Source organism: Chaetodon auriga, chromosome 20 (assembly GCF_051107435.1).
Source record: "Chaetodon auriga isolate fChaAug3 chromosome 20, fChaAug3.hap1, whole genome shotgun sequence".
In the NCBI taxonomy this organism is placed as follows: domain Eukaryota; kingdom Metazoa; phylum Chordata; class Actinopteri; order Chaetodontiformes; family Chaetodontidae; genus Chaetodon; species Chaetodon auriga.
In genome coordinates, this window is record NC_135093.1 from 14,613,177 (window position 1) to 14,626,495 (window position 13,319).

Sequence of the window (13,319 nt, forward strand, 5' to 3'; positions counted from 1 at the left end):
GATAAATGCTCTTATTATTACTTATCACCATCATCATAGTAATAATAAATAATACAGCTCCAATAAAAGCAACGCCACCCATCCCAGAACATGCAAGAACAAACAAGAACAGACATGCTGGTTAAAAAACAAATAAACAAACCAACATTCAAAGACATGCCTGATATATGAGTATATAAAGGGTAATGTAGGTTCCCATATTCACCACAAAAGTGAATACAATTATTGCCAGGTGGCAAAGGCGCATGTAGCCGATCCTTTAATGAAGCAGCTGATCTTCTCCAATGGCAAATAGTACGTAACATCTTTTATCCAGCGACCTTCCATTCACATAAGATGAGCCTTCAGGCAAGAAGTGAGCAAAAAGCAACAATATCATCTTGAGCTCTGCCTTGGTTCGAGTTTTTTTATTTGCTCAAGAAGAGGATCCAAGAGGGATGGGGAGGGCAGGAGGGGAAACAGCTGGAATGAGAGGCCATAAAGCTTCTGAGCTGTAAATATTTGTCAAAGTTTGCCCTGAGAATATCAAATGTATCACTGTTCAAAGGAGGCGTAAGTGGCATCTGTATAGAGATCAAGCAGCGAGGAGATGCCACTTTTTGACCGTATATCAAATGTTGCATCCATTGCAAGAAAATGGGCATTAACAAAACAAAGAAATGCAAGTTTTATTTCTGCAATAACAGTGACTCCGACATGACTGTTCTCCAGTGATGACTGATGATTACTGTCAGTGCTGTAAAAGCAGATGGAGGGCAGGAAGTGATTTTCTGCATTGGAGGCACATAACACAGACTCAAAATGCCCATGTTCTGCGTCATTTATGGTTGCTCAAATAAATCAAACCGACAAACCACGAGGAGCATTTATTGAGGATCGAAAGTGGTGAAAAATGCAAGACACTGACCCAAAATTACTGGAAGAAATCGCAGAGGAACTGAGATGGATAAAGGCAGACAGACAGCTAACACACGGTAGGCATGTTTGATATGTGTCAAACATGTGAGCTCACTGGTGGCACCTTGAGGGAATCAGAGCGAACATTTGCAAGCTATGCTAACTAGCTTTGACATTCCAAATATTCAGTGTTGTAAAGGTTAGATAACTAACAGTGTGGGCCTGTTGAAAAAGGAAAAAAGAGAAATGGATTTTCAGCAAATGCTTTTAGTAGTTATCAAAGATGAACAGAAAAAATAAAAAAAAACATGCTGATTCTTGTTTCACAAGAATGTCCGTCCTCCATTGAAAAATGAAAAATGAAAAATGAGGGGAATTCAAATTTCAGTTCGACTGAATGTATACCAAAAATCACAAAAATGACCCAAGAGGCTTGTGTTTGCAAACACAAAGCACATATAACTGGTAGAGCCTGACAGCACCAATAGACCTCATTGTGCCTTGTGGAGTGGAACACATAAAATCAGTGTCACCAGGGGAAACATTAAGGCAAAATTGCATCCACAAAACATGTCCTCACCAGTGCACTTCATCTAAACAGTTCCTTTCACCTTTTATATGCATGTTGTACATGCTGCAACCTGCTTTACTGACAGATTTTTAGCCTTACCAAAGCTTTAAGTGTTGCTGTCAGTCACATCACTACACATGTCCCCTTGCGTGAACTGTTTTGGTGTCCTGCCTCTGTTGGACTCTTTTGCTTTGGTCCTAGCTGGAGCTGACGGAGAGCGTAAACAGGCCTGAAGGAGGTTCAGTTCAGGGGGTGCAGAGGGGGACATGGATGGAGGAGGGGGACCACAGTGGGAATACAGAGATTATAGGAGAAAGAGGGAAGGCATGCATGGATGTAGACAAGGACAGAAGCAGGAATTCTAATTGTCTGTTAAGAAGACTTTTGTTCTCTTGCACCGGGCTGACAGCATGTTTCTTTATGCTCCCACTAAAAGGTCCAGTGTGTGTGTGTATGTGTATGTGTGTATGTGAGCGTGTGCGTCTTTTACGTGGCCACTAACAGGTCTCGGATCACTGGTTGTGAAAAGAGCGGCTGGTAACCGTTGTGTTTCTGCCGGTGGAACTCTGCCCTTTGATTGGTTGGCTGGAGTGCTGCTGCTGCAGGCAGGAAGGGTTATTTTGGATTTGTGAATGGCGGCCATGTGGGCTGTTGGGTAATCTTTATCCATTATACAGTTGGGACCCAACTGTATAATGGACCAAAGAACGTGGCTTCTGTTGTGTACATGTGCTTCCTTTCACCAAGCACTTATTCGGCAGGCTTCTTTGTGGCATGAGATAATGTTCAGAGACTGTTTAAAGGGACATTTCCACATGCTTCCCACACTTTTGACTAACTGCATAAACCAGGGGAAAATAGATTGATCAGTTTGTGATATACTGACATCATGATTTCTTATTAAAAACTGACAAACTACTAATGTTACAGCACTATTTTGCAAGTACAATTGCAGAGAGAAAAGGCATTTAAAGTTTTAGTATCTCTTTGTATTAAGGTACACATATTCACCATTAACTAGTTGCTTATTAGCATGCATATTAGTAGCATAGTGACGCTTTATTAGTCATTATAAAGAATTCATTAATGCCTTATTCTGCATAACTATATTTTACAACTACTAGGCCACAAACTAAGACAAAGAGCTTTCCCACAGTAACCATTTAGTTACTCCTTATTGATATTATAAGCAAGTTCTTGCATAACCTTAATAACCTAACCCTAACCCTTAATAGGCCATTAACTAAGAGTTTTCCCTCAATAACCTCCTCATTACTGCTTATTAGTCGAAGGAAATTCTTCCAGGAGTTACAATGCCATAATCCTCAACCTTAATAACACGAAGCCCTCAACCCCTACGGTAAGGTATTAATAACTGTTTTATAATGGCTAGCCAATATGGCACTAAGATGCACCCTAATAAGCAACTAGTTAATGGTGAATATGAGTACCTTAATACAAAGAGATACTAAAACTTAAAATGCCTTTTCTCTCTGTATTATACTGTAATTATAAAAACTTGCAAAACCGTGCTGTAACAGTAGTCAAACAAAGTCATATTCTGCTCTCAACTCAGTTTCCAGTCCCTGTGTTTTGGCTTTTTAGGGCAGCATACTTGATTGATCGATCAGCCTATTATCATTTGATGGATTTGGGATTGTTATCAGTCCTGATGGAGGCCTGGCTATAGTGGTCACCGAAGGGACGTTGGTAGAAGCTGCGCTGGACTCAGGGGAGCTGGGGATCGATGGAGGGACTGCTGGCTGGGATCTCCTCTGCTCAGCTGAAATAATGGCAAACCGCTCTGGTCTCTGTGGGAGTATTAGAGTATGTAGATAATGGCAGGGCCAGCTTTGAGCGGCTTAGATGTGCCTTAAACAAAGAAATGAAAAGCTTGGAGAAAATTATGCTAACAAACATTATAACTTAGATTTTTCCAGACAGATTTTCATGTATTAAAAAAATATATATTTGATGTTTACAATAATCAAATTAGTTAAAAAATAAGCTTTTTTTGTATAAGGCAATGCTTGGATTAGAATCCAATGATGTTATTTATTCATTTCCTCAACATGGATGAGGACAAATATTGGCAGATTGGGATTTTAGCTGTACAAACATTTCTCAGGGGCAAAACTGGAGACAGGAATAATCTTGATTGACTTGAGTTGTGTTTTCACATACAGTGTTTGTTTGCCATAGTTTTCCACAAAAATCCAAAGGAAGTAACTGCAAGGTGCTCAGATGGTGGTTAGTCTTCAGCAGCGACGCCCTACTTGGTAGAGGGAAGATACTCGAGTTAAGACAGACCAGAGGATATCAAAAGCTGAATTCTGTCTTTCTTTAGGGTGTGGACCTCCTCATAAGAACCCTAATCAAAAGGAGCAATGTTTCAGTCCCACCAGGCTGTTTTTATACCTAAAAAAATAACAAAAGTGCTGCACAACAAAATGAAAGTCTTCTTTTAGTTGAGCTTCGTGCCAAAAATGCTAAAAAAAAAAAAAAAAAAAGGCAAACACAAGCAGTGTTGATGGAGAGGGGTTCTGCAGATAAGCAGTTCTAAGCATTTGCTATCTGGTGGCACCACTGCAGCACCACACACACCTGCAGATGACACCTACTGATGCGACTCCTCACAAACACACACTGCTCACAGCATCCTCGGAGCACAGCAGCCTTCCAGCCCAGAGAGGCCAGTTGTCCTGCCTCCTCTATTTTCACAAGTCACTGCACTACAGCGCAACACTGTTGGTGTTTCCCACAGCAGTTTTTACATATTTTGGGGCAAGTTCAAGTGAATTTTCAAGTCCTTAAAGCTGCTATAATTAATATATGTTTATTAGCAACGTCTGATGTGATGACTATATGTAATGTGAAACAAGGTGCCCCTAATGGCACTCCTATGAGCTGACTCTGCAGTTCTCTCAGCTCTGTTAAGTGCAGCCACAACTTAATTGTTTATGTTCACTCTCACTGCTCTCATCAGACTCATTTCCAGCGGCATGCAGGCAGCTATTTTCAGTGAGAAGCCTTTAATAAACCCACTGTATGCCATCTTCTCAGCACCAAACAGCAGGCAATGTTAACAACGAGCGGGTGAACATAGCGGAACATTTACCTGCTAAATGGCCAGAAAGTGAATATTGGAGTTCGGTGGCCATAAACTCCAAGTGAATGATAATGTTGTTCAATCTGCTGGCTGAGTCAGTAAGCAACTGTTTGCTCGCTACAGGATCTTTATGAGGTGATAATGTGTCGATGTTGGGTTTACAGCTGTTTCTACTGCATCCAAGTGGCCTATAAGTAAATAAATATCAATATCAAGTATTAAATCTATTATTATGAAATTGTAATAGGTTTGGTGAAGAACCCATTATTTCGCTTTCGGACTCACACCCTCAATATTTCGGACTTGGGACTTGGGACTTGATTTGGGACTTGACTGTCAAGTCTTAAGACTATCTTGTCTAGCAAGATGATGACTTCATCTTGAACCTGGCTAGAAGTACAGACTGAGTTTCATGATCACAGGTACAGATCATCTCTTCCATTCTATCTTTTCAGTCTCTGTGTGTGAAGCTGCTCTGCAGAAAGAGAGACAGTCAGCGGTGCTAAACAGTGGGGTCCTCAACAACCTGCTGTCTTTCGCTGTGTGGTTCTTCATAAAAACAAGGCAAGTAGTCCCAAGGCCCATTAGGCTGCATGTGTTTGTGTGTCTGTAGATACAAGTGAGCAGTGTGTTTACTAGTGGGTCCATTAGGTGAGAGCAACATATGTCACAGCTCAGTCAGATGGGCTTCTGTCTCAGTGGGAATACACTCCCTACAGCTGGCATTCACGGGGGAATGCACGTGCACGCGCGCGCACACACACACACACACACACACACACACACACCACAAGGAAAAGATGTGTAAATCTGTCCTTTGTGCTTAACCTCTTTACAAGACGGGATTATTTTCACTGTATAATTAGGAATTGTGACGTGCCTTGGTGGAATTGGGGCCATTAGCAACAACAACAAAAACAGTTCAAGGTATATTAATGTGCTGTCTTGTGTCTGTCAGATACAACTCAGAAACAAAGTAGAATAAGCACCATAATATTCACACTATGAACACAGTCAACAAAATGCTCAGTAAAATGTATTAATGTGGCACATTTACTGCTTTGATTCTACTCAATATTCTTTGAAGACCAGTATAATAAGCATAGTTAAGTCTAAAGGCCTTTTCCCAACATTTGAAACAGCAAAAGTACTTGAAATCATTAATAGATTTGCTCATGTGGAGCAAATGAACTTTGGAGAACTCTGACCCTTGAAACTGCACCATTGACCAATAACAGACCATCTTGACAGAGCTTACCTTTAAGGAAACACAGAGTCCAAAATAGATTCAGCATTATTAAACTGTTGCACCATCCACTTTGAACCTCCTCCGTCTGCTTCACAAATGAGGTGTGGTGCGCAAAGAGGAGTCAATGGTACAATTACTTTTGAATAAACCGTGAAATTATTGTCATGTTAGCACTGAACTGACAGTTTTTTTCCCTCTTCAATTAAATTCTTTGCTGAATTATATGAGCTGAGTACAGAGAAAATAGAGAGAAGCTCATGGAGGTATTGTGACTCATCGTGGCGCTAACGTGTCCCGGATGGCGAGCGTGTTAGCAGTTAGTGCGCCCATTACATTAGTTCAGTCCTGCAAGTCGGCACTTCATCAGCAAAACTTCTAGATGCAAATGTGAATGCTGTGGTAAGTCTGCTGTGGCCAGGCCCTAAAATGTATTCAAGACAGAGAAAAGAAGTAAAACACAGCAGCAGGATTGCACTGTGACTGCACAGCTATGTCGTACTTAAAACTTCACTGTGTGTGTTCACCCCTGTGTTCTTTTGAGTCTCCTATGTGTGTCCCATTAGGAGCCAATGAGATGATGACCCCAGGGGCTAAATGAACAGGGTCATCAGTCTCTGGCTATTTGCTGCTGTCAGGACCAGAGTCGGGGGGGGGGGGGGAGCAGGAGAGAGGGGTTTGATTCAAGAGATGTGGACTATATCTGGGCTGAAATGTGGACAAGGGGAAGATGCTGAGTGGTAACATTACGGCTCCAGAAAAATAAGCTCATTTAAGAATACTGATGAGAGCTAGTCGAGAGAAAATTATGCAGATTTGATCTAGATCCTGCTTTTCCCTGAAAAGAAGTGAATCATTCAACATCCCGACATGAGTGGATTGGAAAGAGGTGAGGAGAATCTCTCCTAGTATTTCACTCATCAACACTTGTAGGAAGGCTCAAATGGGATGAACGAAGTGAATACATTCAGGGTATAATCCTGTTTGAGATTAGGGGTCAAAGGGGGCACACATTTAGTGGCAGGGGATGCTAAAGGGAAAACTTAATCCCCAGTTCAGCCATGCATGATAAATTGTGATTAAACAGACCCCACTACCGTGATTTGACACATAACTACGGGCTAATATAGAACATGTTCTGCATGGCGTTCTATGGTCCTGTTAGAAAAACACTGTCAGATGGAACGCTAATGGGTCACATGAAGCAAATACGTGAATGACAATGAGTGTGAACAAAAGTCCTATTGTTTAAATGTGAGAAAATCCAATATGTTCAATCACTTTATATCCAATATCCTTTTGTATTGTAATCAGATGAAAGCCCGGAGAAAGAGAAGGCATACAATTATTCCAACAAATCCATATGAGCGGTTCTGAGGATTAATTTTTCTTTATTGTGAGCCGTGGAACGAGAACACTAAACGGGACTTGCACCGATGGCACATCCATTAGCTGTGGAGAAGAGTTTATGAACCTTAAAACAAGCTTGTAAAATTCTCAACCAAACCTTTGCGGACATACTCCGGACACGGTCCTTCTTTCCATGACAGCAGGTTTTATAAAAAGGTGAAACAGGAAACTGGATGGGATTACTCCCATATTGCTATACTCTATCTCTGTCTTTAATCCCCTTGCAGAGAGTATCCCTGTACAAACCCTGGATAACAGATTTATCTGGGATAACGTCTATGTCGTTACACAGTCTCCCTCCTCTCAGAGGCCATGGGGAGCAATAATCTGTCTCTCTTTACAACAGGGATGTTAAACAATGCTAGCAGATGTGTCTAGAAGCCTGCGGAAATGAGGACAGGCTTTCCAGCAGGTAGTCTTAATCTCTTTTTCCTGATCTGTCTCTCTCGCTCTGTCCTACACACACACACACTAACAGGTTAAAGGCGGAGAGGCAGCATTAACCTGTTGTCGGTTAGCATCCGGTGGTGTGACTCGGTGAAGTTGGGTGCTATCAGCTGTGCGTGCTGGCGAGCGTTCATGCATGAGCGCACAATTGCTTTGGCCCGGGTGTGATAATACATTTTAATGGCAGAAAACCGTGTGGAGAAATATGGCTCTCCTTGTAAAAAGCCAAATCAATATGGAATGTGAGGTGTTCATGCTTCAGCTGACTGCAGACGGGTCAATACCAAAAATGCATGGAGACGCAGAGAGAGGCTCTTTGCAATTACAATTCATTATTATTCCGTTAGGATCCATCAAGAAACACTCCTGTCGATACAGAGAGTCCTGCAGCACCTGCAGGCTCATTCTAGCTCCTGAGCAAACTGTAAATGTAGTGCGTCCTTCCATGTGAAAAGCCTGCATCCCTTCAATTGACTGTTTTAATCTTGTAACTTAAAGAGGTTAGAGGGTGTGGCTCAGCTGATTATCGCAACTCTGCTGCACAGTGGAGATGTAGCGGCGCTGATAGTGGTGTTGGCACCAGCAACGGGCATTAGGGCAGATTAGGGTCGGCCTAGCAAGCCTATTAAACCCCCCTCCCCCGGATTGTTCTTGAGCTCTGTAGGAGGCATGACAAACCACGGCCTCTGAGCAAGGCATTGGAAAGTCAAGACATTGTGAGGTGTAGTGTAGGTCAGTGTAAAGGTCGCAATATGCTTCAAGCGAACTAGGCTGCACAGTGAGTCATCCAACCACATCTCTACTTTACCACTTGAGTGGTGGGGAACTTGGGAAATGAAGTTTCTTCATCCTGTTACCTTTGCTTGCCATTAAACTACATTTCCCAGCTTCCTTCTCTGCAGAATCTCTATGACAGAGTCCAGTGGCTGTCGACTGTAAGGACTATAGGCTAGTCCAGTGACAGATGCCTAGTTTTTCTAGCTGGCTAGCTAATGTTGCACGAATGATACCCGCGGTCCTCTGGATTTTTGATGAGATCTGCACCCATGTTGCTCTGTCTGTTTTGGAAATTTACAAAAATTGTCAGAAATTGACACAGCCTCCCCTGATTCCACTGATTCCACTGCTTAAAGCAAATAGTATTTGAATGCTTGAGTCAGGGTACAAACTCGGGAGCTTGGATCCAGTCTTTATAAATCATGACTGTGTGGCAGTTCATGTTGACTGGACCTGTCCTCCCTCATGGAAGCTGCTTCAGACTTGATAAAACAGAGGTGCCTGAAAGCAGAGTGGTGACCTTATGTGTTCCAGTGACAAGGAAGTGCTCCAGCTCTCTGATCTAGTCTTTTAACTTCCTGTCTGCATCACAAGTAGGAATGTGTTGTGGAAATTGCCATCTGCTGTTTTGCACCCAGACCCAGGTATGGTTAACAGTTGCTTTGCACTCTTTTATACTCAACCTGCCGAGTCTCAAGCCTATTTAAGCTTTGGAAGTGCTCCAACTGCCATTCACCAGTACTGACCTGATGAACAGGAGTTGAACTTAAGTAAACCACCAGATGCTGATAACAAAATGACGACATTTTTATTTTCCTCATTCATCTTTACAAATTGTGCTTCCTCACAGGTCAAAGTCTTCACAGGATGTCTTCATGCCCAGTATTTTTTTCCCCTGATTTGTTTCTATTTTACTGTGATTGATTGAATAAGAGCAGACGCAGCTTTAGCAACTGTAGTCAAAGAGGAACCTTCATCTTTGCAGAGATGAGCAAAACCAAGTAGCTGATGTTTGATAGTGAAATCTGAGCAACTGCAGCGTTTGCTTCCTGTATCTGAAAAATGTATATGATAACTCACTGTATGTTTGAAAAACCCACAAATAAAACATGGCCACAGCCGCCAACTGACTTAATTGAAACAGCTCAGTGGATCAGTGGACCATGACCTGTATTTTACAACTGCACAATAACCTCATTGGAGCTACGACATGGAGGGGTCAAAGAAGCACCTTGCTCATTAAAACCAAAACCATATACACATGAAAAGGCCTGAGGGCTCACACAAAGGCATTGCTCAAACACACACACACACACACACACACACACACACACACACACACACAGAAAGAAAAAAACCCTCCCCAAAGCAGCATAAGTAGAGCTTATCCCTTCTTGGAGGGCTCTGATCTGATCTGGCACCTCTCATCCCTGTTCACCCTATGGGTCAAACGCACGCTAACACACACACACACACACACACACACACACACACACACACACACTCTTCATCAGAGCACTGTGTGGCTTCTTTGCCAGCGTGTGGATCAATGACAGGTGGAGAAGGTGCTGGGGGAGCAGGAGGTGCAGGCCTCTGATCTGGGTGTGGCTCTGGCAAGGCTCAGTGACCCTACAGGCCTCCAATCCAGGGACACACGCAGGACATCAAGGCTCTTCAAGGGAATTATGACAGTAATTCAGCCACTACTACATTACCTATTCATTCCAGATCCAGTTGAGCAGAAACTTACGTGAAGTTACATACAAAAAAAGACTTCATTATGTCTCTAACACCCTGCAAAACTATTAAAACACTACATTTAATACTGGAAAATTAAACACATTCAGAATGTGATGCTATGATTGAGCTAAGAAATAATGTTTCAGGCTTGTTACACCTTGCTATATTATACTATAAAATACTATATGATAATTTTCCTAAAAAATGCATAGACTCGTATAAAGCAATCACTCTCTCTCATCTCTTATGACCCACTAGAAGTGGCGGTGTATTTATCTGCAGAGACCCTGCTTTCTCCCTGTATTTTTCTATTGTCCTCTTGTTTTTCTGTGCCTGGGACATTTCTGGGCCACAACCCTTGAGAAGTGGGTGTGTAGCAGCCCTTTCTGAAAGGTTGTGACCAGGTGCTAGACTGTAAGCAGCAAGAATCTTAGAGGTTGGTGTGGATGTTCTCATTAGCTCTGAGCTATTCTGGTTTGTTTTCTACCCCTCATGCATGCATCTCACTGATGATGCCTCTCACAAACCTGATAATACTTTCACATAACCCCTGTTCTTTAGGCTACTAAAAGTGTTTTTGGTGTCTTGTTGCTAATTTCTGCACTTATGGTTTCATAGAAAGAACATTTTAAAGCAGGTCTGGATTGATTCAATAAAATATGACACATGCCACCACCTGCAGACTGCTTTAAAAGGGTCAGTCCACCCAGCATTTCCTCTCATTTTACTGTATCTGCATGGGTCGGAGGGACTATAATGAGGAGGAAACTGTGCTTTTTTTTTGCAATTTTAAGAGTACCACAAAACCCACTACAGCATGGCATGTGGTGCCGAGACAAGATCTAGGTCTTTATGTTTGAAATGGATGGTGAGATCAGTGGTCAGTGAATGCGGTTCATTAGTTTGCGACTGTGAGTGGCTTGAAGGTATAAGGCTCTCCACTGAGTGACTTATGGCTGTAATTTAGCCTTGATTACATACACCATTACTTTAACTCTAATTAGACTGTCACTCAGAGAAGAGGTGAAGGATGCAGACAGACTCCCTGCAAGGGATTCATAGAGGCAGTGGTTATGGCAAATATGTAGATTTTAAAGAGGAGCCGAGTGCATTAAAATAGAGAAGCTTCCAAAAATTGATGACATACAGCAGAAATCTAAAGTCACAGACATCCAAAATGTTATTAGAAGTGAATTACACAGTGACTGGTGTTCAGTTTAAAAGTATACACATTTGTGAAACCTCCTCATTTCATACATTGTGATGCAGGAGCGTATTAATCAGCTTGCTCTGGCCCTGTGTCAGATAATGAATCACTGCCTGGGCTTCGGCCCTGACCCCGGGGTCATGCTTTTATAGACGACCACTTCATCATGGAACAATCTGCTGGGCGACTGCAGACAAAAGACACACAACCTCACCTGATGACCTTGCCTCGTGATCCATGGAGGGAGGTTGGAGAGTAAAATAAACAGGAAATAAGAAAGATATAGATTCATACGCGGACACTTTATTATGTCTGTGTATAAAGTCTGTTCCAGCCCGCCTCATAAATGTTTGTCATGTCATAATGGAATAAAGGGATACTTGAGGGTGACTTTGGTGGTAAGTGTTATTGAGTAATTGAGGCACATAATGATTATTATTTCAGGGTCAGTTGAGCATTGCATGGAATTTTTACTGGACTGATGACCAGCTATTTCTGATGGACTCAGCAGCGATGCATTTTTTTTCAACTATACATCAGCGAGCCCTCTGAAACTAAACATATAACTTCGTGGAGGGAAACCTGAGTTATGAGGAGTGATGATGGTGATGGAGTCCTCAATTGCACTTATTTTTTCTCAAGTTGCTGTACATGAGATTGGGTCTCTCACACTAAGGAAATTTGTCCAGTCTGATGGCAACTGGGACAACTGGTCAATAAAGTGTCAGTGAAACAGGAAACTCTGAGGACGAGCTAATAGAAATTTAGAAACAGACTAAATCAAATCATAACCATCTTTCATTTAGCCAGATGAAAGCTTCAGAGTAATCACATGCAAATGAATTTCCTTTGTCATAAAATATAGCTCACACAGTGTATTGACCGGTATACAGTAAATCCTGTTCTCCCTGGTGGTTGGTTGTTTTCTGTGTCTATAACAAATACACAGGACAGTCAAATAAGAAAAAGTTTAATCTTGTTGAAAATGGATGGCAGATCTGTTTAGTCTCTCACTGCAGGACAATGTAGTGGTTTTATGGCACGGGTCACATCTGCTATGGGATAATGACAGGGGTAAGCCAAATGGAACATGAAGTATGTCCGTATTTGTGTGTGCGTGTGTGTGTGTGTGTGTGTGTGTGTGTGTGTGTGTGTGGTTGGAAGGGGGAACTAATGAGTCTCCTATGAGCTATTATGCGTACCTTAGCTCCGCACTCTGCAATAATAAAAGGCAACATTGCAGAGCTCCCTAACTGGAGACTGCATCACAACACACGCCTCTGTTAATGCAAGTGATAAAGCATCCACTGATGAAGTGCACACCTCTTCTTGGATCAAAAACAGCAAATCACCAATTGTTTTTTTCAAAACATGTCATTTGTTTAAGACTGACATCATCTTTAAGGGTTGTTGATATGATTCTACGATTTTGGGACATTTGTGCATGAGGTCTGGACGTGTATTCACACAGACTGTCCTTTGGGGTCAGGATCAACAGACTATTGGCAGCTGCACGATAGTCTAATACTGTCTGACCACTAAGCCAATTATGTGATAGGTCTTAGAGTGCAGAGTGTCAGCTGAGTGTGATAAACCCAGTTTCAAATGGCACCAATGACCCACAGTAGTTTACTGATACATCCACTCCTGCTCAGAGTGTATCTGTGGGTACCTTAGTGTTTATATAACTATTCATCATAGAAGCAATTAGATGGCACAAAGCTGCAGAAGACACAACACAATATGTGGCAGAATTTAAACCAAGCAATCATATTAGATGAGAGTGATAATGGCACACATGAGGTATGGGACATGGCTATCGTCTGCGCACTGGATTCATCCCATCCCAGGTTCCCCCAATAAATAATACTGGAATGATACGCGCCTCAGGGCATGACCCTGTGTGTGTGTGTGT